General features: G+C 35.9%; 1 protein-coding gene across 2 annotated transcripts in view; it reads left to right on the top strand.

Moving 5' to 3' along the window:
- Positions 1-7,654: 7,654 nt before the first annotated feature.
- Positions 7,655-24,234, top strand: part of LOC136026574 (equilibrative nucleoside transporter 1-like) — a 112,123-nt gene continuing 95,543 nt past the window's right edge. Inside the window, exon 1 of one of the 2 annotated variants that reach the window (XM_065703278.1) lies at positions 7,655-7,781. The gene's annotated coding sequence lies outside the window, so the exon portion shown is untranslated. Of the gene's footprint in view, positions 7,799-24,234 lie in introns of both variants that reach the window. The other variant, XM_065703279.1, reaches the window with a different exon arrangement.

The raw sequence follows: 24,234 nt of genomic DNA, 5'->3' as shown, positions 1-24,234 counted from the left end.
TCAGTATTAATCAATAGAAAAGTAAGTGCAAACACTTACAGATGTTGCTATTCTATTTTCCTGAATTTTTTTAAAATAAAATAGTATTTGTAAATAAATGTCACAACCAAAATTCTAGACAAAAGATGCATAATTTTCATTTGCAAATTCAAATATTTAACTTCTGCATGGTTACCATTTGGAACTTTGCAGGCACTTCATTTCTCCCGTCAATGGAGTATAAGGGTGCATTCTAGATCACCAATATGTCAAATTTGTACAGACCAGTCACCATTCTGACCCTCTAGGGGTTAGTTACCACTTTAGTCTACTCCTATCTCCACTGGCGACAGCTAAACATTCCTTTACTATTACTGAAAACGTCTTTAGACCTCTAATTGACTCAGGACTCTACAATTTTGGTTCTTGGATCACTAGCGAAAATTGGCCCCCTGTGTATCAAACAAATGATGTCGCCTACAAGTCTTTGTCCCTCCAAGATTTATTGAGCAGTAATTATGAAGCCCACTGTCCGGTGAAAAAAAATTGAAACACGCTCTATCGATAAACCTTACATTACTACAACTTTTAAAAAACTTATAAGGAAAAAAATCAACTTGTTCAAACAAGAACATGTCACACAGTGTAACAATTTAAGAAAGTTCCTGAAAGGGAAATAGAGAAAGGCAGCTTCTAATTATTACAATAGTAAAGTTAAGGATCTATATTGAAATAAGCCTAAGGAATGGTTCAGGAAAATTAAAGAGATTTGCGGCAAAAAATCTATTGAAGTTAATTTTCATCTTTCTGAGCTCTCTTATAAGATAACCCATGATTTGAACTTGCATCTTGCGTCCATTGTATAAATTCTCCCTCCTTTCACTGGCTCAGGTCAAACTATTCCTCCATCCACCTCTTTCCCCCCAAATTTCTCCCTCTGATGTTATCAATAAAATCCAAAAGGTCAAAAAATCAAGTACTTGCCCCTTAGACATCCCAATTGACTTGATTAAATCCTTTTCAGACACAATTGCTGGACCTTTATCTGATATTTTTAACCAAATTACAAAATCTGGTAAATTTTCAAGCTGCTGGAAACTAGGTTTTATAACACCTGTCCCAAAGAAATCTTCCAATCTGACTTTAACCAACATGCGTCCTATCACACTCACTCCAGTTGGACACATGTGTTGCAAATGATAGGCAGGAGTCTATGTGGACACCAAGAACCTTGGCAACTTCGACCTGTGAGACCGGCGATGAAAAAGTTGCTATCGTCAGCAAAAAGTACTGGGTGCACTGATAGACCCAGGTCCGTAACCAAATCATTAATATAAAGGAGAAAAAGTATTGGGCCAAGAACAGAGCCCTGTGGGACGCCCCACCGGACAGGTAGGGGATGTGAAGTCATCCCGCTCAGAATCACACTCTGTACTCTACCAGAGAGATAAGAGCCGAGATAGTTAGCATTTGGAATATTAGTGAAATAATTATTAAAAGCATCCGGTACTGAAATTGGGTCAATTAATCTGCAACTGATGTCCCTAAGGTTAATAGGTACAGATCTCGAATTCCTTCTTTTTGAAAGAATTTCATTTATTGTTGACCAAATTTTTTGTAAGTTCCCTTTGCAGTGAGAGATTTTTGAATAATAATAATTTCTCTTCGCTTCCCGGATGAGTTTGGTATATACGTTTTTGCATTTTTTATAATTAGTCAGGTCAATAACGCTAATGGTTTTTCAAGCTAACTTATATAGGTCATTTTTTCGGTATGAAGAGACTATCAGGCTATTGGACATCCAGGGGTGTATATGGGCAGTTTTTCGGTTTGATTTACGAACTGGAAAGGTTGAACTGATAAGATCACTCAATCCCTGTGTATAACTACTTGTGGCTGAATTAACATCCTGACAATCCAAAATCTTGGACCAGTCGAAGGATTTCAAACAATCCGTGAACCGGTTCATATTCACAGTATTATATATTCTATTAGACGTAGGGGTATTAGTTCTACGGGTTTGAGTAGCTGATAGGGAGGGTAAGGAAAGATAGATTGGAAAGTGATCTGACAGGTCAGAAAATATTATTTTGGAGGACAGGTGGTTTCCCAGGGAAGTGGATACAAAAATATTGTCAATTAAAGTAGCGGGAGACCTCATAGGATCAACTCTAGTCGGAAAAAGGATTGTGGGAAGAAGACCACTTGAGGTAAATGTTTCAAAGAAGGTATCACAGTCATTACTACTGCTAATATTTAATAAATTACAATTGAAGTCCCCAAAAACTATTGCCTTTTTTTGTGGTAAATTAATAAAACTAGAAAAATCATCAAATAGATTACAAAAGAAAGGGGTCGAAAATGAGGGTGGTTTATAAAATAACGAAAAAATAAAAGAATTTTCGTCTACACTTATGTCTACGATTATTGAATAAATACATCTATTATTTATAGGTTGCGAGAACAAGAATTCACAGTCTAATAGTCTGGTGAATTTTAGACTTGATCGGATGTAAAGAGAAACACCGCCAGAGGACTTGGTTAATTTTCTTTCAATATGAATAGCTTGAAAGCCAGTGAGGGAAAATTCATTAGTATCATCAATTTCTGAAAGCCACGTCTCTGTTATTCCAATTACGTCGAAAGGGCAGTAACTATTTGTTAAAATTAAATCTTTAAAATTAGCTTACTTATCCCGTATGCTTCTGATGTTAAAGTAAATTACATTAAGTTTGGTCTCTTCCATTAGCTTAGGTTTCACATTTTTCACAAAATCAAAAGTGTTGAGATATTTACAGTTAATTTGGTTTAAAGGGCTATCGGGGCTAGCTAAGGTGTTGGTGGGCAAATTATTTTGGTCATCGTAATAGTTAAAAACAACATTATTGCACAGTGATAAATTCGTGAGAAACGTAAAATCTTGTACAGTACTTGTATAGTCCAATTCCTTCATTTAAGGCTTGGGGTTTTCTTTCTGCTATTAACAATATCACGTAGAATAGAACACCGTAGGCTATAAGAAACATGGGATCCATCACAATTAGCGTATTTGGGCTGCATTTGACACGGCGAATCACGTGTTGCCTCATGAGGACCAGCACATCGAGAGCATTTCGGGAAAGAACTTTCGCAAACCACCTGTAGGTGGTTGGGTGAATTTGAAATTTTGTATTCTTTACTTTTACGTGACATATAAAGCGAATTCTGCTCTTAGAGCTTGTGATAGACTTTTGCAAATAAATATTATCTTTTCTTATCTTATCATGTCTTTAATTGTGCCCTAAAGCCAAAAGAAAAGGTCATAAAGAAATCAAACAAAATATTCGATTTCTGAGACATTTTAATATTACTGAACTTGGAAAGGACTTATAAATATTTATAAAAATAAAATTAATAGCAATTTAAAAAATTAATTGATGGATATGGTTCCAATGTGGACTTCCTCCTGCAACAGAAATTTTCAGAAGTTGATGAACATTTTCTTTATCTTGGAAGAAATTAGAAAAACTCAAAAAGTGACTCCATTTCCTTGTCGGTCTCAAACGATATTTTAATTTATGAAAAATTTTATCTAGTTTTTAAGATAGTTACTGGTTAATAGGATCTGCTAATTAATTATTTATACATAAACAGGGACATATTACAATGTTCAATATAATATCATTAACCAATCAAAGGCCTAATTAACCGGTCAAGTTAACAGAACCAAGAAATTAATTGAAAAATGTATTATCAGCATGCAATTTTTAACTCTGTTCTCTTTACATCACATTTTTTTTGCATTTCGTGTAAATTTTTGCTTAACGTCAAATTATTGTTTTAAAGGATTTTAAAATTGTGCTCTTCCTTAGAAATCACGGTCTAGCATCGAAAAGCGACCGTAGTTTGTAATACAGTTCCAAACGTCTAAAAATTCTTACTTTTAATTTAAGGTGAAATCTTTTTACAGAATTTGGTATTACGTGATTAAATCAAACGCGTTGTTCATTTGATGGAAGGGAGGAATTATCATGTGATAATTTCCCCCGTATTGTCATTTGATGGGGATAAATTATCCGTTACACCTGTCAAAACAGGTTTTCATACAATTTAGAATTTCACTTTATGGGGGAAAGGACAAAATCCTAATTTTATTTCACAAATTTTTTATCACAAACACCAGATCAGCAGCCTCACAAAAGCACGATCCTACTCTACCCTGGTTGCTAGCGTTATTTTGTACGTATCAGATACTTGGCCCACGACTCAGATGTAGATGATGAAGCTAAATGCTGTCCAAATGAAACACTTCCACAAAATAAAACGCGATAAATATTATGATAAGGTATGAAACCTGAAGATCTTCTGATCCGTGTTGTACCCCTATCTGAGCATTTCGATTCTTGATCATTACGTTGGTATGGTAAACTCTCCTGCCTGCCCACTCAAACCCTCGCCTGGCTCATTTTGACTTTGATCCAACTGCAAACGGCTGGAAACGTGCTAGAGGTAAGTCGCGCACAAGATAAGGTGAGGATTTCCACGGTCGACTTACTTCTCGAAGCATTGGCCCCAGTAAAGCTCAAGTCGTCACCCAGGGCACACCACTCAGGAGACGACTAATTCGGTGTACGGTTCCCTCTGCGCTGGCAATACTTCTGAACAGGATCTTAAGTTCTTATGTTTAAGCTTATGGGCTTTTCAGTAAGACTCTTTTACCCCCTTCCCTTTTCTTTTCCCTTTAAGACTCTTCCCTTTTCTCCGTCTTCACGACGTAATACCTCCAATTAGGCTTTTTTCAAGACCACATTGCCTTTCTTTGAAAAACAAATAAACGTTCAGGTGGGGATTAAGCCCATTTATTAAACGGCGAAAATAAATGGGAAAGTTCGGATATTTCTACCCCATATACGGCGGTTGTCATCAGCAGAAACAATAAAGTATTAAAACTAAAAAAGAAGAAAATTCAATTGAAGACATGGGATGAACCCAGTTTTTAACTTTCACAGACAAATCTAGTGAATGAACCAGAAGCTATCATGTAGTTCTGTTTAATTATTAAATAATAAAAAAAATTGTTTTAACCGAAAGTAAGAAGCTTTATTAAAACTTAAAACGAACAGAAATTATTGCGTATATGAAAGGGGTTGTTCCCTTCTCAACGTCCCGCTCTTTACGCTGAAGTTTGACTCTTTGTCACAACTCTACTTTTTAAAACAATAGAAACTTTAGCGTAAAGAGGGAAGCGTTTAGAGGGGCATCCCCTTTTATATACGGAATAATTTCTGTTCGTTTTAAGTTTTAATATTGCTCCTTGCTTTCAGCTTTATTGGATAAGTTACACCGGCGGTACAGATGAGAAGAGGGGAGTGCACTCGTGAGAAATATCTTCGTCAATCACTCAAATGAATTTTTCCTTGTTCCTAATTTTTATAATAATCATTTATAGTATTTTATAAATAAAGTATATAATTAACGAAATATAAAATTTAATTAACATAATTATGTAGTTAATAGATATAATTATATAAATAATATAATTATAAATTATACGTCCATATGAAAAATTTATCATAAATTTCCCTCATTCCTAATTATGTAATTTCTATTTTATACAAAAATGAAGAACTAAACATTTCCACGAAAGAAAAAGAAGAAGAAACAAAAAGACCCATAGAGGGTAAAAATACGAAAAGGCGGCCTTCAAAACGACCTCATTTTGTAAATAGTTATACCTTGTGGCATCCCCTTTTCCCTTTTCACAGTTTTCCCCGTCTCCATTGCACTGTTCCAATACAACTCAAAAAGCTTCCTAAGACCGGATTTTTACATTCGCACTACCCATAAAAATATTTGACCTCTTCAAAGTATTTTTACCTCCATTTTAAGCCTTTTATTGGCGCTCTTCTTAGAAAAATACAGCTCATAATCACAGTTGTAGGTAAGCATTGCAAGTGCCAGTAATGGAAATATCCAGCCACTTGAAAAGTATATTTAGTTCTCCTTTGTGTATTTTCAGCGCAATAGCTCCACCCACGCAATAGCAATATCCACCCACTTTAAAACTGTTTCAATGCCAATCTCTGCATTTTTAGCGTCACTCTTCATGATAAAATTATTATTAATACAAGCTAAGGGATTATCTTCCTCCTTAAAAGTATTTAGTGCCACCTTCGGTATCGTTAGGGTCATAGATCTTGTCCCAATTCACTCAAATATTCATAGAACCACAATTGTTGTAATCAGTGCCGCCAGGGTCGTATCCTGGATTTGTTCGTGGATGGAGTTGCGAAAAAAGCTTTGCAAAATGCAACATAAATTTGTTTGTATGTATTTTTGTTACTACCGAGCTAGCGTAAAAAACAATTAAGGGGGAGTGCGTGGGTTGGTTTTTGAACTGGGTCCCCTTTTCTTTTGATACGGCCCTAAATGCCACCAATCGATTTTTTTGCCAAAAAAGAACGAATATAAAACACAAAAATAATTAAGAAACCAAAATGAGGGTAATTTTCTGTGTGTGGAAAAGAAACAGCGAAAAGATAGAGCAGATATTTTAGGAAAGACTTAATTCAAGTCGTTGTCAATGGTAAAAAAAAGAAAATAAAACGTTTTTCCTTCGGTACGGTTTAGCTTTTGAAGTAAACCGTGCCAAAACAAAGAAATGACTATCCGTTTCAGTGGTTTCTCTGTTTCGCTACGCTTTACTTGAAAATACTAGTTTTTGGTATACATCCTTTTTTTTTTCTTTCCCTTTTTGGAGGGCTGAGGACAGCTCGGCTGAAACCTTTGCCAAAATATCTGCTTTATCTTTTTGTTGTTTCCTTTTGCCTGAAGATCATCCTCGTCTTGGTTTCTTTATTATTGTTTTTCATTTCTTTTTTCGAACGTCATATACAGCCAGTGTGGTCTTAAAACCTTTTAGCATCCAGGAGAATATTCAACCCCATGAAAAGCATTCTTAATTGCTCTTTTTGTTCAAATAAAGGCTATAACTATATAAAAAATTCAACAAAAGGTAATATTTGGTCCCTTTAAAATCATTTTCAGCGCAACTCTTAGTGTATCTCCCCTGGTCGTAATATAGGCTATTTTCAATGCCATTCTACACATTTTCAGAAGCCCTATTCTTATTCTAATACATAGCTCATAGGGCTAGAGGTAGTAGAATTCGTGGCACCCAAGGTTATATTTAAACTCTCGAAAATTATTTTTAGCGCTCTTCTGATTATCTAGACCCTTGAAAAGTATTTATAACACCACGTTAACACTTTTAGTGGCATATATCCGTTCAAGTACAGGTTATTTTTATTATCATTCTGTGCATTTTAAGCCTAAGGTTTAGCACCAGTCAGGATTCTATCTAGCTCCTTGTAAAAAATCTTTAGCTCGGCTCTGGGTATTTCAAGGGTTATCCTTTTTTGTCAAAGAAAAGGGAAGAAAAAAAAGAGACTTCCCGGGTATGGACAGTCATTGTTTAGAAAGGCTCTAATTTCGATTAGGGAACGTAACATCAGGGACATAATAATAGACATACAAAAATTGTTTTATTATACAAAAGAGATGCATGAAAACAGCTTAAGTCAACCTTGTCTTTGTAATCTAAAGTGTTCAAATGTCATTGTAAAAGACAACGTTATCTCATTAGTCCATATCATTTCGCCATCTATGGGATTTTTAACATAATTTTCCTTACTGCACATGTGAAGTCAGCGGGATTTTTAAAATATTCTCGTGCCGGACTGTGAATTTTAAAATATTAAGCACTTATATTAATTTGTGAAAGCAGCTCGTACTTAAGATTAACTTTCTGCTCTATTGAAAAGGTAATTTATTAAACAAGGTGTGTAAATTTGAGTTTTTTCAATTACTTTGCTAGGGCAACACATTACTTGACACATCTTTTTATGGTCTTTCCCAATATAGGCCTACTAGACTAAGTGCTTCCTTTTCAAATTTTATTATGATCTCTTGGTAAATGTACACACGATTCTCTGTCACTATAGGTGCATCAGGAACACACTACTTGATCCATTTGTTTATGCTGTTTCCAAGTATAATAATCAATTTGCCTGCCAACTTACACCCTCTCCCTGATGGGCCCACATATAACTCAATGAATATACAAAGACTGAAAAACAGCACAAAATCAATGAAATGTTATACTATAGAACTACTGCTTCTTACTATCTTGGAAAGTGTTAGGCTTACCACCTACCCTGCCCCTAATGTACAAATATATAGGGTAAAGGTCTAGGCTATAAAAATGGACAAGATACAACTTTCAATTTGCTAATTCTATGTTTGGTGAAAGGTAAAATTCTAGTTAATTGACTTCTTGCTATCTTGGAAAGGGTTTAGTTTAAGAAAATGAAACTTTCAGAGATGAATCTACAGGCTAAAGTATGTCCCAGGAGGGTATTTTAAAGTACCCACCTCCAGTCCTTCTCCCTCTAGAGGGCCCTGAAATTTGTCTACATGACATGTCTATACCTATTGAAGTTTTGACAAAACAATATTTTACCTTAATTTTCAGTTAGCCTACTAGTTGCTTTTTCTCTGCCTTTAGTTCTGAAAATACAACTCCTGTTATTTCAATAGAATTTCAAGCCATATCAATGTTTTTTTTCAAAATTTAGGAAATGTATTTGCATATCTTTAAAATCTTATCTTATTATCATATTTATCATATTATCACATCTCATCCCTGGAAGTTTCAGTTGCCTTTTCTCTGCCATTTTCAATGCAATTCCTGTTATTTGAGTAGAGTTCTGAGCCATATCAATGTTTTTTTTCAAAATTTAGGAAATGTATTTGCATACCTTTAAAACCTTATAAAATGGAATTGAGTTATGAAGCTGAAAACAATTTTGTTGTACTTCATTCAAGCAGAAGATCTATTTTGCAAGGTTTCACTTTTATAACACACATATTTTTGAGGGTCATCAGAGGTCAGGGCCCTCTAGAGGGAGAAGGAGTTGAGGTAGGTATTTTAAAATACCTTCCTGGGACATACTTTAGCATGTAGACCCATCCCTGAAAGTTTCATTTTCCTAACCTAACCCATTTCTGAGATAGTAATAAGTCAATCAACTAGAATTTTACCCTATGTTCATTTTATGGTTTTGTTTTTGTTTTTGACAGTTCAAAACAAGAAATTGAGATCAGCACCATTGGTAGAGACTATAAAGTCCAATGCCATATTCTTTACTCTTACCTTTCACTTTCTTTGAAAAAGTTATTTTTTGAAAGAAAAGGTTTTTTAAATTAATTAACATAAGGTGGAATAATGATTGCTTTAAGATAGGCTACTTTGGTCAGATTATAGAATGGTTCAGCCAAATAATGTTACACCAAAAATAATCTCAGTTCAATGTCTTGAAGATTATTATTTGAGATGCACAAATATTTTGTTAAAACTTTACTTTTGTCACAAGGTTTTGAAAATGTGTATTACTGCATATAGCAAGGTTCTCATGATTGCATATTGTCTCTTTGTCATTATTACAGAAGTGTATCTGTTTTTTAGCTTTCTAAAATCTCCCTTCAACAAAACTAAAATTGTATAAAGTGGTCTGGGATTTGAAGCCAAGGAAATGTTGGGTTGGCCAATATGAATGAATAATGACACAGAAACAATATGCAATCATCAAAACATAGCTATAAGAATTAATTCAAAAAAGTAAAAATAAAAAAAAAAAATCACAAAAAAAACAAAATATCCTCTATTTGAACTTTTAATACCACAGAAGCTTGCCCTTGACTGAACACAATTTCTGGGAAAAATAGGGTTGCAATGATGAAAGATCATGACCATAACAAACAAGGCTTAACCAATCAGCAAAAAGTACATCATAAACATCAACTAACAATTCAACCAATCAGCAATAAAAGTGATGTCAAAATCTCCCAGTCATGGACAACATAAGTTAATGTTAGCATAGTCAAGGTTAGGCCAAATAATTATTAAACAAATATAGAATACAGACCTTGCCTTGCTGCCTGCAGGGCTCATGGACTAATTTGCTTTGCTCTATAGTTAATGTTACCTGTAAGCAAAATTGGACATTGCACTGCCTACCTTAAGTAATATTTAACTAATTGCTCTGATTTGCTGGTTCAAATTTGTCACAGGCCAATGTCACAACAGCTACTATTGCAATTGTCCAGAAACAGCTGGCTTATTTAAACTCAAAAGTGAAAGTGAACCATCTTGGATATTACCATTAATGGATGCTTGAATTTTTTAATTATCTTTTGACTTCTTACTATACAGAAATCATCAGTAATGACTAGAATTAGCATTTAAAACATAATTTCATTCATATTGTACAACCACAACTTTTCCCTTGGCTTCAAAACCCTGCCCCTGTACACATTTTTAGTTTGCCCCAGAGGGGGAAGGTCAACCAGAAATGGATTCACTTCTGGAATTGGAATTTGTAAGTGGTATAATATGGAAACTATGTTGCTTTGCAGCATAGTTTCCAGTTTAGACAGCTTGTGACAAAAGTAAAGGTTTACCAATATTATCATTGCAGCAGTAATGACAACCTAGTAAAAGATAAACACAGTCCATAATATAACACAAAAAACTTTTGAAAGTTCAAGTTCAAGTTCTGTTTATTACTACATAATTTCAATATAAAAAGCCAATTTGGCAGAGAGAGGGCTCAAGGCCAAATGGCAGACAATTAAATAAACTGTATGCTATAACTACATCAACAAAAGTTGTTTCTCTGGGGTATGGTGCCATATATGGCTTACTTCACTGCCTGAATTTCCATGGCTTGTCTTACTAACTATGAAAAAGTTGGTTATTCTAATCCTAACTAATAAAAAGTCATAGCCTTTTTCCTATGGTTAATTATTTTTGAAAAAAAATCTCTTGTCAAGCATCTCTAGAGGAAAGGGGAAAATTTTATTGCAAATTCACCTCATACTGGTCAATAATGATGCATTGTTTAAAAAACAAGATCAAGGGTAGGTTAAATCAACCTTTGCTGAAAGCACCTTAATACACTTGACCTTTTTTGGAAACAGAGGATCAAACATAACCCCTCCCCCCTTTCCAACAAAAATGTATATTTTAAATAGTTGGCAACTTGCACAAATTAGAATTCCAATGGCTGTGGGGGCCATGTAATCTCCAAAGGCATAGTCTTTGGAATTTCCAAGTATTTTGAACAAAATGGCTGTCAAAATCTTGATGGGATGTCTTTGGGGAGATGACAACAAAAAGCATGAGGGGTTAGCTTTTTACTATGGGTTCCAATTCTTATCTAACCTACTCTTATAAATATACTTCATATTTTAAATTAAACATGAATATTACAATAATAATACTAAAATAAATAGTTTACATATTTGAAATAAACACAATTACTATAAAAAAAAAGAAATCTTAATCAAGCTTGCAATGTCAGATGATAGGGTGGGTGGCAATTGTTGATCCTAAAGTAGAAAAAAGGCAAGGCTTAAATTGTAAGTGATACTGTTCATGTTTGCAGTAGTAGTTGAAATCTAGTAGTAACTATTATCTTGATTGATCTTAATAGTAAGATCCTGATTTAATTAGGATTTCTTGAAAACCAGTTGCCAGGTCATTTAAATTTGCCTTTATTTGCATTGCCCAGCAAAGTAAGGATTAAATCCTGTAGAATTGCTTGTTAGTGGTGACAATGGCTGGATGTCTCAACAGCATCCCACTCAGTTTGCCATGGATTGGATGACCATTCTCCATCAACAGCTCTTTTAAAGGCAGCAGTACTGGGGGGTAGTGACTACTTTCTTTAGTGAGCAAATTCCATAAACTCACTATTCTGTTAGTGAAGAAGTTATTGCATAGTTTAGTGGCAGCTCTCTTCTGATATAGTTTCCAACTATGTACCCTAGTTCTGGCAGATTGGTTGAGTTGAAATGGTTTATTTAATTGAATGTTAGAATTCAGGAGCTTATGTGTCATAATAATATCACCCCTTTTAAGCCTGTACACAATAGTGGGGAGTTTCAGTTTCTTCAGACAGGATGAGTAGTTTAAGTATTTATATCCATCAATTACTTTTGTACCTGTCTCTGGACTAATTGTAACTTCTTCTGGTCACCTTTGTTGAGGGGTCTAGTAACACACATGCTGAATTCCAAATTAGGCCTGACTAGTGCATTATATAATTTAGTCATCACCATAGGTGACTGACTAGTGATTTTTTTTTTTTTTTTTATAATCCCAAGATATAACAAATCATTTATTATTGGTTGTATATATCATTATGATTATATCTGATGGTAGTAATTGTAGCAGCAATAAATTTAATTTTCCAGTTGATGAGAGTATAAGAAATTGCTTCAATTAGAAAATGCACAGTTGTTTCCACAACCAGTTGAAAGCTGCACAGTTTAAACATTACAGTAATCAGTAAAATTTACTCTATTCCTAATTTGATTCTGATTCCTTGAAAACCTGTAATCGTGTAGCTTCTGATCCATTATTAGCATCTTTATTGACTAGTTTCAGATAGTTCAAGGATTAGTGTAGGTTGGAAAAAGATACAGCTTTTTTTTACAACTACCTAAAAATTACACTGTGGTATCATTTCAATAATGAGGAAAGTTTAATCTATTCATGATTTGATTCTGATTCATTGAACACCTGTAGCAATGTACCTTCTGATATTTTATTGCTATTGTTATGATTATGTCTCATCTGGTAGTAGCAGTAGCTAATTTGATTGTCCAGTTCAGAAAGTACAGAGACAAGCTTCAGTTGGAAAAAGACACAGTTTATTCACATGTAGCTGTAAGTCATACAGTGGTATTGTTTAAAATTTTGGGAAAATCTACTCTATACTTGATTTGATTGCGATTCTTTGAAAATCTGTAACTGAGTTGTTTTTGATCTGTTATTTTAAAACGTGTTTTTACAACTTTTAGTTAGGCTACTATAGCTGTGGTTTGCTTTTTATTAGGTTGAGCTGTGGTTCTAACAATGATTACTATTATTATGATGATATCTGGTAGTTTGTGCAACTAGAAAATAGCTTCAGCTGGAAAAAATCCAGTTTTTTCACAATCAGCTGAAAATTATGTAGTAGCATTCTTGAGTCTTACACTCTTGTAACTGACCTACTAGAAAAGGGAGTACCAGCGGATATAATCCTGCTGGATCTAGCCAAAGCTTTCAACAAAGTTTGTCACCGCTACCTCATTCACAGGCTATGCACCCTGTCTCTTAGTCCAAAAGTGATCAATTGGATCGAGGATTTTCTGAGGGACAGAACACAGCAAGTGAAAGTGACCAATGGACCAAACAGTCACGCACTCTCTGATGAAGTCAAAGTCACCAGTGGGGTCCCACAGGGCAGTGTCCTGGGCCCTATCCTGTTAAATATATACATAAATGAGCTAGCCCTTATCACCAGTGACAAAACCACTCTCTATGCAGATGATTCAAAACTCATAGGTCCTGCAAATACCCCTTCTGCCCGCCAAATCCCTCCAAACTGATCTCAACCACATGTGCCCCTGGGTCAAAAGATGGTTGCTGGAATTCAACGCTGAAAAATGCAAGGTCATACACTTTGGACACAGTAACCCCCAGCAACAATAATGACCCAAAACCCTGGAAGTCACCACATACTGGGAGCATGTTCAGGAGGAGAGAGACCTTGGAGTTATTGTAGACTCCCAGTTGAAATTCAGCTCCCACTCACAGAAGATCTCAGCTAATGCTAGCAGAGCCCTAGGTATCATTAAACACAGCATTACCAGCAGAAGTAGACATGTAATCACCAAGCTCTACAAAGGACTGGTAAGACCGTGTTTGGAGGTGGGGACCATCCTGGCCACCCCTCGATTCAAAAAGGACAAGGTAGTGCTTGAGCAAATCCAACAAAGGGCCACTAAGCTGATTGCCGGTATGGAAAACAAGCCCTACAGTGAACGGCTGAAGGAACTCAACCTCCCCTCTTTAGTCTACAGGCGGAAACGTGGGGATATGATCCAGGCACATAAATTCCTATCTACCAATCAAGAAAATGAACTCCTGGAGATTGACCCCTCCCACATAACACGAGGACACCCAAAACAAATCTGCAAACTTCATGCAAGGACTGGACCAAGATGCAGCTTCTTCTCGAACCGGATTGTGAACCTCTGGAACAACCTCAAGGAGAACACTGTTTCTGCTGAATCAACAGATGTATTCAAACGCCGTCTGGATGCTGAGTGGAGTGACTGGGATGCACCAGAATCTTCCACCGGACTATTAAGTTATCCTTTAACTAAGGATGGTAAATATTTGACCATTCGGATGGGGATAAAGTTTATTGGTTTTTCCTGAGGATTTTTCATTGACTGGTTTGCCAATGATATTAGTAAGTATTGGAGAATGTTTAAAGTGGTTTTCAGATTTTTTTTTAGTGTTTTCGTCTGAAGAGTGGGAATCTAGCGCTAATACCATTTAGAGTATTTATGATTGTTATAAGAATGACTATTAAGTTATCCTTTAACTAAGGATTGTTAGGCTAAGAAACATAGTGTCTGTTTAAGGGTTCAGAATAAAATTTGCAAAGGTAGCAAGAAGTATATTCGGAAAGAGCATAAAAAATATGGATATTCAGTGGTGTGTTCACCCTCCACCTGGCTAAGCAATGGCAAAATTCCAAATTTACACAAACCAGTAACTTCAGATCTCGTGATGTTTTGAAGGAAGACTTATAAAACTTCAAAAACTACTTTAAAATTGTCATTGACGAAATAGATCATGCCTATTCACAAATCTCTTTCCTTTACTTTACCCCCTCCCCTCCTACCCCTCTTCCAGGTGGGGATAAACAATAGATATTCGCCATTGTAAAATGATACCATTTGCTGTCCACTATTGTTAAACATTATTGGAATAAATAGATAGGGTTGTATATTTATTCATCAGAATGGGGGTGGAAGAGTTAAAGGTAAAGTAAAGCAGTGTAGCTTTAGTAATGATGTAAGTAGGTATTTGTGATAGTTTTACAGTAGTTTTCAGTTTTTAATCAAATAAAAAAACAAGTTTTTTTTTAACTGAAAGTAAGGAGCGACATTAAAACTTAAAACGAACAGAAATTACTTCGTATATGAAAAGGGCTGCTTCCTCATCAACGCCCCGCTCTTAACGCTAAAGTTTGACTCTTTCTCTCAACTCTGCTTTTTAAAACAGTAAAAAAGTTTAGCGTAAAGAGCGGGGCGTTGATGAGGAAGCAGCCCTTTTCATATACGAAGTAATTTCTGTTCGTTTTAAGTTTTAATGTCGAATGCATATTTTGATTTTGGCTCTCCGCAGAGGAATAATTAAAACAAAATTTGCATTTTTTTTTTTTTGGCTAAATGGCTTTCTCATAATTTTGATCGAGTGATTGAGAAAAAAAGAGCGGGGGGGGGGAGCCTAGTTGCCCTCCGATTTTTTTGGTTAATTAAAAAGGCAACTGGAACTTTTAATTTTTTACGAATCTTTTTATTAGCAAAAGATATACGTAACTTATAAATTAGCTTACGTAAAGAACTTTTGTATTCTCATGTTTTTATTAAATATATGAGGGGGTTCGCCCCCTCGTCAGTACCTCGCTCTTTACACTAAAGCTTAAATTTTGTCCCAATTCACTAAGAATGACCCGTGAATCACAAAAGCCGTAGAATAAATAGTTGAAACTACTAAAAATACTTTAGCGTAAAGAGCGAGGTATTAGGAGGAGGTGAGCCCCTCATATGGGTAATAATTTCTGTTCGTTTTAAGTTTTAATGCTGCTCCTTACTTCCAGCTGAAAAAAAACTTTTCATATTTATTTTTTCATTGTTTTTTTTTTTTTAATAATGCCAGTAAATCCTATGCTCCCTTCATGGAAATTTTCTTCCCCATGAAAAACTTCCTCGATGGAAAGTTCCCCCAGCATATCCCCCTCTTTTCAGTCCCTCCCCCCAACCAAAAAATCCTCCTGAAAACGTCTGTACACTTTCCAATAACCATTACTATATGTAAGCCCTGATCAAAGTTTGTAACTTGTAGCCCCTCCCACGGGGACTGTGGGGGAGTAAGTCGTCCCCAAAGACATTGTTATAAGGTTTTACGCTGAATAAAATGGCTATCTCAGAATTTTGATCCTTTGACTTTGGGAAAATAAATAGCATGGGAGGGGGCTTAGGTGCCCTCCAATTTTTTGGTCGCTTAAAAAGGGCATTAGAACTTTTCACTTCCGTTAGAATGAGCCCTCTTGCAACATTCTAGGACAACTGGGTCGATACGATTACCCCTGGGAAAAAAAAAACAAACAAAAAACAAACAAACAAATAAACACGCATCCGTGATCTGCCTTCTGGCAAAATATACAAAATTCCACATTTTTGTAGATAGGAGCTTGAAACTTCTACAGTAGGGTTCTCTGATACGCTGAATCCGATGTGTGTGATTTTCGTTAAGATCCTATCACATTTAAGGGGTGTTTTCCCCTATTTTCTAAAATAACGCCAATTTTCTCAGGCTCTTTAATTTTTGATGGGTATGACTAAACTTGATGAAGGTTATATATTTAAAATCAGCATTAAAATGCGATTCTTTTGATGTAGCTATTGGTATCAAAATTCCATTTTTTAGAGTTTTGGTTTCTATTGAGCCGGGTCGCTCCTTAGCCGGTTCGTTACCACGAACTGTTTGATGAATTGAAAAAAGCTTAAAAACTTGTTGTTTTTATTTAATTAAAAACTGATAGCTACTGTAAAACTATCACAAATACCTACTTACATCATTACTAAAGCTACACTGCTTTACTTTACCTCTAACTCTTCCACCCCCATCCTGATGAATAAATATACAACCCTATCTATTTATTCCAATAATGTTTAACAATAGTGGACAGCAAATGGTATCATTTTACAATGGCGAATATCTATTGTTTATCCCCACCTGGAAGAGGGGTAGGAGGGGAGGGGGTAAAGTAAAGGAAAGAGATTTGTGAATAGGCATGATCTATTTCGTCAATGACAATTTTAAAGTAGTTTTTGAAGTTTTATAAGTCTTCCTTCAAAACATCACGAGATCTGAAGTTACTGGTTTGTGTAAATTTGGAATTTTGCCATTGCTTAGCCAGGTGGAGGGTGAACACACCACTGAATATCCATATTTTTTTATGCTCTTTCCGAATATACTTCTTGCTACCTTTGCAAATTTTATTCTGAACCCTTAAACAGACACTATGTTTCTTACCCTAACAATCCTTAGTTAAAGGATAACTTAATAGTCATCCTTATAACAATCATAAATACTCTGAATGGTATTAGCGCTAGATTCCCACTCTTCAGAAGAAAACACTAAAAAAAAAATAATCTGAAAACCACTTTAAACATTCTCCAATACTTACTAATATCATTGGCAAACCAGTCAATGAAAAATCCTCAGGAAAAACCAATAAACTTTATCCCCATCCGAATGGTCAAATATTTACCATCCTTAGTTAAAGGATAACTTAATAGTCCGGTGGAAGATTCTGGTGCATCCCAGTCACTCCACTCAGCATCCAGACAGTGTTTGAATGCATCTGTTGATTCAGCAGAAACAGTGTTCTCCTTGAGGTTGTTCCAGAGGTTCACAATCCGGTTCGAGAAGAATCTGCATCTTGGTCCAGTCCTTGCATGAAGTTTGCGGATTTGTTTTGGGTGTCCTCTTGTTATGTGGGATTAATAACGACCATATTTTTAAATTTAAAAGTATCTGAAAAATCCCTTTGACCTAACGAAAAATTCACGTTCCTCTCTCTCCCCTAGGGGTACACAAATTGAAAATCACGGTAATACTTTTAATCGACAAACATGAACATCGATTTTTTTTTTAACGCCGTACTTCCCACAATAGAGTTAATCCCGGGCTGAAAAGTTATTTTCTACCCTAGATTGTACGATTTACCTAATTAATTTACTTTGATTACATGTACAAAAACTCAGAGAAAGCTATGCAAACAAAATTTATTTAATATGATAAATCCTATTCAATAATCTGAAAAGTATTGTTAAATACTAAATTTAAAGTTTTTACTGAAAAAGTAATTTCATTATTCTGGAAATGTGTTACATTCATTTCCATCTTACACTCGACCTTATGTAGACAAGATAATTTTTTAATCTTCCTGATCAAGCTCCAAGAAGAAATTGCGGCCGAAAGGGCATTTTCTGTAGCCTCCTTTCGCTCTAAGGCTGCCTATTTTATATGTCTTTTCGCATATGCGAAAATATTAAATCTAAATATAAAAAACGAAATATTTTAAACGAAAATATCTAATAGTATGAAAAATATTAAATTCTTGTTATGTGTTTTTTTTAGGTTTTAGAGTTTCCACAGCTGCACAGATCACGGCCATATTCAGGATTCTTGTTTGGGGAGGGGGTTACAAAAATACAACTTTAAAAATGCATAAAAAATTTGTTTATACGCATTTTTGTTATGTTCTTCGAATCGGACATTTTTTTTTTTTGGGGGGGGGGGTCAATCTCTTAATCACCACCACCCCCTAATTACGGCCTTGGCACAGATTAATGGCTTTTATGGATTGAGATATGCTAAAAGCAATAACCCATATTTTACGGGTTATTTATTGCGATCTTCATTATGGGTATTTTATGGGGGAGGGGGGTCCAATCTCTTAACCACCACCACCCCCTGAATACAGTCTTAGCATAGATTAATGCATGTTACGGATTGAGAGATGCTAAGAGCAATAACCTATATTTCAGATTTCTAAGAAAAAAAGTCTAATAAAAAATATGTTAAATTCTTGTCATCGTTTTTTTAGATTTTAGGCTTTCACCAGTGGTCCAGATTAATCTCTTTTGAATTTAGAGATGCTAAGAGCAATAACCTATATTTTAGATTTCTAAGAAAAACAGGTGTTAGTGCCAATTTTAGATACAGTTGACTCGTTCCCACCAAAGATAATACAAAAACATACTAAAACCAAGCATTGTCAATGCTTAGAAATGAACTGTACAAGTTTCTGAACAAACATTTTACCATAATTTTTACCACGTGAACAGTAAGTTAAAAATAAAAAGAAGAACATTTTTGATAAACTAAAGCTTGGACAGATATTCGAGTCAGAAGTGAGTAAATACAACCAAAACGTACGGAAAAATTTCTATCGTACCAAAAAATTTGCAAATTTACCAAATTTCACCAGAACCTCTAAATTGTACCATAAACAGTAGAGCTACATAGCGTTGGCAACGCTGCCGAATTAAAACCATTATAAGCACAATTCTTAAGGTCATATCTTATCTCTTGAATTAATTTGTTATATTCTTGTCTTCAGTGAACTTATTTCCTTTGATTGCCCAAATCTGGTTTTAATTCTTTATTATTTGATTTCCTATTATGATAAAAGTGGCGGTTTTCGAGTAATTGGCTATAGCAAAGATAAAACAGATAATTATCGCAATTAAAATTCCTCAATAAAGTTCAAATTGAAACTAAAAGCTATAATTATTGGAACCTTGATTTTGGTTTATTTCTGATAAACAGACACATGTTTATATAATGTGAATATTTCTCCAGTATCACGCAAGGCGTCTTTAGCAGAGATGAAAACCAAAAGGAATGGAATCACTAACGACAAGACACCAAAAAACTATGTAAAGAATATAAAATAGAAGTAAAAATAACAAGAGCTAAGAGCTCATATGGTACTAGTGACGAGGTCGGAAGAGCCAAGAGCTCATATGGCATGAGCTCTAGCAAACTTTTAAGAATCAATAGGTTGCTTTAAAAGGTAAATCAGAGGCTTAATGCCGGTCAGAATGAAAAATAAGAGCTCTGAGTCACGAGGTCCTTCTAAATGTCAAAATCCATTAAGATCCGATCACTAGCTCGCAAGTTATAAATACCTCAATTTTTCTAATTTTTCCTCTCCCTTCAGCCCCCCAGATAGTCGAATCAGGGAAAACGACTTCATCAAGTCGATTTGTGCAGCTCCCTGACACACCTACCAATTTTCATCCTCCTAGCACGTCCAGAAGCACCAAAGCACTGAATCCCACCCCTAACTCCCCCAAAGAGAGCGGATCCAGTCTGGTTACGTCAATCATGAATCTGCGACATTTATAAGCGTTTGCCAAGATTTCCGGTTTCCCCCACCAACTCCTCCCAATCTCTACAGATCTGGTCGGGATTTGAAATAAAAGCTCTGAGACATGAGTTTCTTCTAAACATCAAATTTCATTAAGATCCGGTCACCCATTCTTAAGTTAAAAATACCTCAATTTTTTTTATTTTTCCAAATTAACAACCCGCAGCTCCCCCGAAGAGAACGAATCCGTTCCAATTATGTCAATCACGTATCTATAACTTGTGCTTATCCTTCCCATCAGATTTCATCCTGATCTCTCCACTCTAAGCGTTTTCCAAGATTTCCGGTTTTCCCCCGCCTACTTCCCCCAATGTCACTGGATCTGGTCGGGATTTAAAAGGAGAGTTCTAAAGCACAAGCTCCTTCTAAATATCAAATTGCATTAAGATCTAATCACATGTTGGTAAGTTACAAATACCTCATTTTTTTCTAATTTTTCCTAATTATTCCCCCCCCCCAACTCCACCAAAGAGAGTGGATACGGTCCGGTTATGTAAGTCACTTATCTTGGACTTGTGCTTATTCTTCCCGCCAAGTTTCATCCTGATCTCTCGGCTTTAAGCGTTTTCCAAGATTCCCCCCCCCCCCCAATGACACTGGATCCGGTCGGGATTTAAAATAAGAGATCTGAGTTATGCTGTCCTTCTAAATACGGAATTTCATAAAGATCCGATCATTTCTTCGTAAGTTAAAAATACCTTATTTTTTAATAATTTAGAATTTACCCTTCCCCCAAAGAGAGCGGAGCCGTTCCGGTTATGTCAATCACGTATCTAGGACTTGTGCTTATTTTTCCCACCAAGTTTCATACCGATCCCTCCACTCTAAGTGTTTTCCAAAATTTTAGGTTGTCCCTCCCAACTCCCCCTAATGTCACCGGATCCGGTCGGGATTTAAAATAAGAGTTTTGAGACACGATTTCCTTCCAAACATCAAATTTCATTAAGATCTAATTACTCCTTCGTAAGTTAAAAATTCTGAAAAATAGTTTTCTAATTTTTCAGAATTAACCCCCCCAACTACCTCAAAGAGAGCGGATCTGTTCCGGCTATGTCAATCGACGTATCTAGGACTTGTGATTATTTTCCCACAAGTTTCATCCCGATCCCTCGGCTCTAAGCGTTTTCCAAGATTTTAGCTCCCCCCCCCAACTCCCCCAATGTCACCGGATATAGTCGGGAATTAAAATGAGAGCTCTGAGACACGATATACTTCGAAACATCAAATTTCAATAAGATCCGGTCACTCCTTCATAAGTTAAAAACACCTCATTTTTTTAATTTTTCAGAATTAACCCTCCCCCAAAGAGAGCGGATCCGTTCCGATTATGTCAATCACGTATCTAGGACTTGTGCATATTTTTCCCACCAAGTTTCATCCCGATCCCTCCACTCTAAGTGTTTTCCAAGATTTCAGGTTTCCCCACCCCAACTCCCCCCAGTCTCGTCTGATCCGGTCGGAATTTAAAATAAGAGCTCTGAAACACGACATCCTTCCCAACATCAAATTTCGTTAACATCCGATCACCAGTTCGTAAGTTTCTTTTTTCTAATTTTTTCGATTTAACCGTCCCCCCACTCCTCCCCCCAGACGGTCGAATCGGGGAAACGACAATTTCTAATTTAATCTGGTCTGGTTCTGCCTACCAAATTTCATCGTCCTAACTTACCTGGAAGTGCCTAAAGTAGCAAAACTGGGACAGACAGACCGACAGAATTGGCGATCGCTATATGTCACTTGGTTAATACCAAGTGCCATAAAAACCACATGATAATTACTAAGTGGTATGTTGCCACAGTAGAGGTTGAACTCGAATCTCCCACTTAAAAGGTATCTTAACCGTTGCACTATGACGATTATTATCATTTATCATTACTACTACTACTACTATTACTACTACTAATACTATTACTACTACTACTACTACTACTAATAACTCACTGCAGCACCAAGTCGCCTGAGGCCAACACAGCTACGCACGATCCTCCCCAAACCTAATCTATTCAAGGCCTCCCTCTTTACACCCTCCCAGGAAGTTCCCGTTTCCTTTAAATCTTTATTTATGACATCCTCCCAACCCAGACGAGGACGGCCTGCTTTCCGTGTAGCCCCAGACGGTTGGCCAAAAAGGACAATCTTCGGTAATCTGTCATCCTTCATCCGTAGAACGTGGCCTAGCCATCTTAACCTTTCTTTCATTATAGCCCCAGAAAGCAGGATTGAACCACACTTTTCGTACAACCTACTGTTTGAAATACGGTCAGTCAGCCGGGTTCCCAGAACAATCCGTAGGCAATTTCTCTGGAAAACATCTAGTAAATTTTCATCTGCTTTTCAAAGTGCCCATGCTTCAGAGCCATATTTGACCACTGTCATCACTGTAGCTTCCAATATTCTAATCTTGGTTTGTAGGCTTATCTTTCTATTCTTCCAAACTTTTTTTAACTGTGAAAAAACACCCTGGGCCTTAGCTATTCTACTTTTAACATCTTCACTGCTCCCACCATCTTTACTAATAATACTACCAAGGTAACTGAAGCTCCCAACCTGATCAATCTTTTCGTTACCTAATGTCATCTGTTCATCTTCACTTATTCCTAGCCTCAGTGACTTAGTCTTCTTAACATTAATTTTCAAGCCTATTTTAGCACCCTGAACTCGTAAAACCTCTAAAAATTCATTCATTTTGCTCACACTTTCATCTAATATGCTTAAATCATCAGCATAATCTAAGTCCAGGAGCGTTCTTCCTCCCCATTTGATTCCATGGTCTCCAGTTGCCTTTCCTGTGCTCCTTAAGACGAAGTCCATCAAAATGATCCATATAAAGGGGGATAGAACACAACCCTGCTTAACTCCTGATTTAATACAAAACCAGTTGCTAACCTCATTTCCTACCTTAACGGCAGCAGTATTATTCTCGTACATAGCGCAAATCACTTTAATGTATTTTTCAGGTATACCATATAACGACAAGACCTTTGTTAACGCTGTTCTATCAACAGAATCGAAAGCTTGCTCATAATCGATAAAACTGAGGACCAAAGGTGTTTGACAACGAAGGGACTTCTCAATTATTAACCTAAGAGTGAAAACATGGTCGACACATCCTCTACCTTTTCTAAAACCGCATTGTTCTTCCCTTAAAACTTTGTCTACAGCATGTCTCAGTCTAAAAAGTATCATATTACTCAGTAATTTGCTACCTACAGAGACCAGACTAATGCCTCGATAATTACGACACTCACTCTTGTCACCTTTCTTATACAGTGGTTTAATTAAGGTTTTCCTAAAATCATTGGGTACTTCCCCTTTTTCAAAAATCATGTTTATAATCTTCAGTAGCTTATTCCTTACCTCAGAGCCACCATATTTAAGAAACTCATTAATCATACTATCAGCACCTGGGGCCTTATTATTTTTTAATCCTTTTAGTACTGTCGCTAATTCTTCCTCACTAAACAAATCTTCCTTCACATCCAAGGTATCACAAACTTTTTCATTTTCATCTATATCTTTTCCTGCAACTGTATCCCGGTTTATCACATTCTCAAAATGTTCCACCCATCTTTCTTTAACTTTTTCCTTATCACTAATTGTTGCCCCATTTCTATCTTTAACTGGGACTAGTCCGGATTGGCTACTCCCTTTCAATTTATTAACATGCCAGTATAATATTTTACTATTATGCCGTCTAGCCGCATCTTCCAGATCCTCAGCAATTTTATCCATCGCCTCCACTTCACATCTCCTTAGTTCATATTTTAATGCTTTCTCCACTTTCTTTACATTCCTTTTGTTTTCATACGACCTATCGCTCAGATAATTTTTATACGAACCCCTTCTACTCTCTATTAAACCTAAAGCTTTTTCACTAATATTCCTAGTTGCAGTCTTAGCACTCTTCCCTAGGACACCATCAGCAACTTCTCAAATTGTTTTTCTGAAACTATTCCATCCATCTTCCACATTGTCAAATGTTAAACTCTCAAGTTTAGTGCTCAACTGTTCCTCGAATTTTTTCTCAAATTTTCATCCTGAAGTCTACCAACATCATAACTTTCCGGGAGGGAGTTACCCTTCCGAAATTTCAGCTTTAAATTAACCTTTGACACTGCTAGATGGTGATCTTTACTTTTAA

Source organism: Artemia franciscana, chromosome 4 (genome assembly GCF_032884065.1).
Source record: "Artemia franciscana chromosome 4, ASM3288406v1, whole genome shotgun sequence".
Lineage (NCBI taxonomy): Eukaryota > Metazoa > Arthropoda > Branchiopoda > Anostraca > Artemiidae > Artemia > Artemia franciscana.
The sequence above is the reverse complement of the archived record's forward strand: the minus strand, read 5'-3'. Positions and strand labels throughout refer to the sequence as shown.